Here is a 5,867-nt window from a genome sequence, read left to right on the forward strand (position 1 = left end):
AACACTCCGTCCCTTGGGATGTTAATTAAATTAAGATATTAAATGCTAATAAAGATGACTTGTGGCTATTATTGATCAAAAAAGTTTATTTATGATAGGTGAATAAGATAGTCTAATATTGAAAGTCGATTTCAATGAGTTGGATATGGCCAAAGTGGGGCAAAGTAAGAAAAAGAATTTCAAAGAAACAGAGCATTAGTGGGAGTCACGTGTCTTCATTAAATAGAGTATGAAAGGGCATGTGCATATTCAAATATTGTGGTGACACTAGAGTGAAGTGTGAATTAGATACTTAATTTGTACAAGTATAAAGGACAAAAAATAGATAATTGAAGTAAAAAAAGAAATGTTGAAAGACCTAAAAAAAAATTAAGGTTTGGTCGATAAAGTGATGGACAATTTGCCATGTGTTAAATAAGTGAAATATAAGCTTTCAAAAATAATGAAAAGTATGTATATTATATCATGAGGGCCAACCACCCCATGTGGGATTATTCGAAATGCAAAGTCAACATATAAAAAAAAGGAAAAATAGAAGAATTGTTACTATGCCTTACTTTTTACCGAGTGAAAAGCTTTTACATTTCTTTTTTGACTTTTCCTTTTTTATTTGGTCGGCCAACTAAGGCCAACCTTTCCTACTTTTTCTTTCTTAGCATATTGGCTTCAAGAACTTTAACTTTTCATCAGGAGTAACGCTATTGCTTTCTATTTTTTTAGGAAGAAACCTTACTTCCCATCTCTTTCATCTTTCTATTCCTTATTCGAGCTTCATTGCCTTCAATTCTTCGTAGATTAGTTACGAGTTTAACAAGGACAAGACCTAAAAACATTTTAGTTCCCTGATTTCATCTCATGGTGCCATGGGTAGCATGTTATCACACCATTTCTGAACATTCCCCACGAGGAGTAAGTTAAATTGCTTTTCCATTTCCTCCATATTCCTCATGGGTTGAATAAAAATTGGGTTGCTATTCTTTTTTGCACCTTTACCAAAAATGTAGATATGGTCGAAGCAATGGAAATGTGAAACTAGGTGAGACCAATTATTGAGCTATTAGCTTCAATTTAATCGGTTTTAATGTTAGATTGGGTTATATTTCAGTTAGATTGTTTTTCTTGGTTGGACAATTGCTAGAACTTTTGTTGAACTGAATTTAAGACACTAAGGTAAGAAACCATGAGCTAAGATGTGGATTTAAGTATAATTTAATTGATAGAAAAAAAATAAAAGAATAAAATAATAATTTAATAGTTGATTTGAAATTCATGAATTTTATTGTAAATATTGTTGCAAGGAGGATGGAAAAGAAAAGAGGAATTTGTTGGATGGTAGAATTTAATGACTCGAATTAGAGGTTTCAGGTGGAGTTATTGGGTTCTTGAATGTAAGGAAATTATGATTTAAGCCTTAAGGATTTGAGTTCAAAGAGTTATGGCTTTTACATTGTTGTGGTAGATTTGGTTACCCGATTTGAAGAAGTGACTAAGCTAAGCTTTGGATGAGCTTAACTATCAATGAGGTAAGGTGATTGAAATCCATTTTATGGTAGATTATTTTTAGTTAGCCACATGTTGGAGAAGAATATGTTTGTGCCTTTGTACTTACAATGTTGAATGTATTAATTATTATAAGGGTTTTGAAGAAGTGACAAGAAACTTGCCTTGAGAGCCTTATTTAACCAGAGGCATAAACATTGATCAAAGATGAGAAATGAATTGAAATTTAAAATTTAATTGCTACATTACTTGCTGGCGAAATGTATACATAAGTCGGCATTATAAATTATATTAAGAAATGGCATTATGTGTATCGATAGTGATTGATTGAGCTAGTACAATTGAAGCTTGAAAAGGAGGAGTAAAACTATGTATGGAATTGGTGTTACGACCCAAGGCATTAAATCATCAAAGGCTCGGGTAATAGTGAATCAAGCTAGCTAAAAAACTATCCTTTGGCAAGGTTGAACTCAAGCTAAAGGAAACAGTTTAATGAATTGGTGAGAATTCCCACCAAAAGAGGTGAGTGGGGTTTTTATGTTTTGAAATACATGTGATACATTACGCATGATAATGTGCATAGCCATGGTACATTGAATTGTTACGTTTATAAGCCTAGATGATGTATGCCTTGGCTAGTATATTATTAATATGCATTACTATATGTGTTTATTTCTGATTGCTATTGGGAAGCATGAGCTGTTAAACATCTAGGTGATGTATGATCTTAATGGATTTAGGATATACCGTGACTAAGTTAGTGTGGGGGTTCTACCACAATGTCTGAATGGATTGCCCACTTGTTGATGAAATATTGCTGTGAAATGGCTCTATATATGTGGGTTTATGTGATATAAGTGGGAGGAACTTACTATGTTAAATTATGAATTTGAGAATAATTGAACTAATATTTATGATACATTATGGGAACTACATTACCCAATTGTATTTGTGATCATGATATGTATTTGGAGGTTATAGCATATGATGAATAAACTATTAGAGAATTATTGTGTTTATACACATTCAATATGTGCAAACTTATGTATTGTTGATGTGAAACTGCTGATATATGTGTGGCAATTGAGTTCTGATGATTGACATGAATTATGGTACACAATTATTAGTGGCATTGATGGCCCATAAACTTGATGATGTTCTGTCCGATGGATGAATACTGGACATTGATTAATTTGAGGTTGAGTGGAGTCCGATACCCTTGTGACTATGTCCATGCCTCAGAGATAGTGGTAAATAGGGACAATGGTTGAAATCTTGCTTGTGCTTACTGCCTCTAGTGTATGATGCCATCCATTGGGAGATTACTCAATGATTGTGATGCCACCTATATGAGAATACTCTAAGTTATGCCGTCCATTGGGATATTGCCCCAGACGAGCATTGTGATGCTGTCCTTAAAGTGATTACTCTGGACGATGACTTTAATATTTCGTTAGTTGCTTTGGCACTGTCATGATTTGCTCTCCGCCAGTGACCTTGCCATGTGTGTGATTTGTTTCTCTGCCGACTGGCCAATGTGCATGATTTGTTGATGTCCAAGGGAGGACCACTCATTAATTTATTTGATTATGATGATATAATATGTGAATATATAGGTATTGGTATATAACTGAAACATGTTGGTCATTGTATAACTGAAATATGGTCTACATTTGATGAAAAGCTTCAAAAGAAGTAAATCATATATTGAGTTTGAGGTTGTGCTCAGCAACTAAAGTGTGCCTATGGAGCCTAGTTTGATGACGACTTTAAAAAACGTAAGCCTTAATTTATATGCTTTGTTATGGAAACATAGATTTGAGTAAGTATGAATATGAGTGCATCATTAAGATGTGATTTCGTCAAGCATAATATGATGTGCACGTGGGATATTAGAATGATCCTTACACTTGCATTTTGGAGATGTTTGATAAATTAGTACATATGTTATATAATAAATGTGTCTCCATATGAGGAATATTTAACTCTGTTTTATTATGTTGTGTTAGCATCCTCATCTCATTGAGTATTAGATGACTCACTCCCTTTACGTACCATGTGTAGATAAGCAATATATACGTGGCTTAGCATCTCACTGAGTATATCATTATCCTTAAATCTCTAATATGAGGACATATCATCATCCTTAATGTCTCCAAAGATTATCACACATCATTGGGCTTACTCTCAAAGCCAATCAACAATATTCAAATCATTCTCCACGGCACACTCTAGTCACCAAAGTATTACATCAGAATCATATCACATTTATCTAAGCCTCCCATGGCTATCTCGTATTATATACAAATCAAATCAACAAGTGGTTTTCCCTTAGACACAGTCAAATCACGCATAGTGGTCTACTGGTAGAGAATCAAATCACGCTCAGGGTAAAGTCATTGGTGGAAAAACAAATCATGCACAATGTCAAAGTAGCTGGCGGAAAACAAATCATCAATTTGAGTAATCTCTCGACGTCGGCTACACCTGAAGTAATCTCAATAGATGGCATCAAAGCATTGCAAATGGGAATCACAAGCAGGATTACTACCACTATCCCTGCTTACCACCGTCCTTGCAAGCACACAAGTAGTCACAGGGGTATAGAAATCTATTCAACCATAATTCAGATCAACATTTGGAATTCATTCCTTGAACAAAAACACAAATCCACAAATAGGGCCATTATGCCTTTATCATTCACAATTTCCTTATCATACCTTAATTCACATTTATCGAGCTTTAATCATCTTAAGTTCGGTTAGGTTTTAAGTGCCTTCAAGTCTCCAAGTCATCGTTCAATCAAATCATCTCACATATCATTCACCTAGGGTAATCTACTCTTAAAGGGTTCATCATAGCCTCTAGACATCTTAGTTTAGGCACACACATGACATAGGCCACCCATGTGGCTCACATCACAGCACACAATCGTACACAATTCAATATATACATATACACATATATTGTTCTCTAGCCTAGGTTCTGTCATATAGGCATACATATTTCATTCTAATACCGGTGTAGCGCATCTTTCATGTGTCATGCATTACATGTATAGTAAACTAAACCCACTCACAGCGACAATAAGAGACACACCTAGCCAAGCTTTGATCCTTAGTCTCCAATCATCGTCTAGCTTGCCAATGAGTTAATTTAACTCTATTTCCCCCTTCAAACACATCAAAATATCAAAAGATTAATTATTCCGAGCTTTTGAAAGAAGCCAGCTTTCACACTATTAACTAAATCTTAGCAATCAAACTATTTCAACTTAAATCCTACATTACTGGGCTAAACCCATACCTTAGAAGTCAGATTGCATGAGTCTTAGCTCCAAATTCTCCAATCCAAGCTAAAGAGGAAAATCACCAAATTTAGATAAAATCGAATTTTTTAGCATTTAACCGATTGAAAAAAATCGATAAAAGCGTTAAATCTTACTTTCAAAATGGTTTCCCAAGCTTCAAATAGCTTCAAATCACTTCAAAAATCTATTTGGGGCCTTAAGGTTTTGGGTTTCTAGAGAGAGAAAGGGAGAGAAAGAGCTAAGAGAAAGGGTTGAACGAAAATGGCTTGAACCCTTTTTTATTTTTACCTTTCCTCTTTGATGTATCAATACATTTTGGCAATGTATCGATACGTTTACCCTAATTTTGAATGAATGTATCGATACATTGGGGCAATGTATCGATATATTTCAAGCAGAATGCTCTTTGCCAAACAGGTATGAATACGCGTGGGAAATGTATTGATACTTTTCCCCTTGGGTGCTCTTTATTTCAAATGTATCGATACATTCTTATCTTTACCCAAATCTATTGATACATTTTCAAATGTATTAATAGAAAATGCTTCCTGGGGCTTTTATTGTTCATCTTGCCATAAATGTATTGATACTTTGAGGTATGTATCACTTTTTTCACCACTGCAAGTAGTTTTGAGCTTACTAAAAACTCCAAAAATCCAAGTTTAACACTCTAATAGTATTCTTGGTTGATATTACACCTCAACTCATTTATTTAACTCAATTCCCTACATAAATTTATAAATATAGAATCAAATGTTGATCAAAACCCCAAATTATAGGATATTTCACACATTTTCTCAAAGCTTTGCCTAAGTGTCAATATGCACACTTTTAAAGGCATACATATCCTATCATAAAGTCCTCAAGACTCCACATATTTTACAAATCATTCTTAGTTTACATAAAAGATTAGGGGTGTTACATTTTCCCCTCTTTATAAGCAATTTATCCTTGAATTTTAAATCATGTACCTTAAGGTAAATTAAATATAACCTCAAAGGTTGGGATAGTTCTCTCACATTTCCTCCTTGAGTTCCCATGTGGCTTCCTGATAACT

Source organism: Theobroma umbraticum, unplaced genomic scaffold, assembly GCF_002168275.2.
Source record: "Theobroma umbraticum cultivar Fairchild unplaced genomic scaffold, ASM216827v3 scaffold_89.0, whole genome shotgun sequence".
Classification (NCBI taxonomy): Eukaryota; Viridiplantae; Streptophyta; class Magnoliopsida; order Malvales; family Malvaceae; genus Theobroma; species Theobroma umbraticum.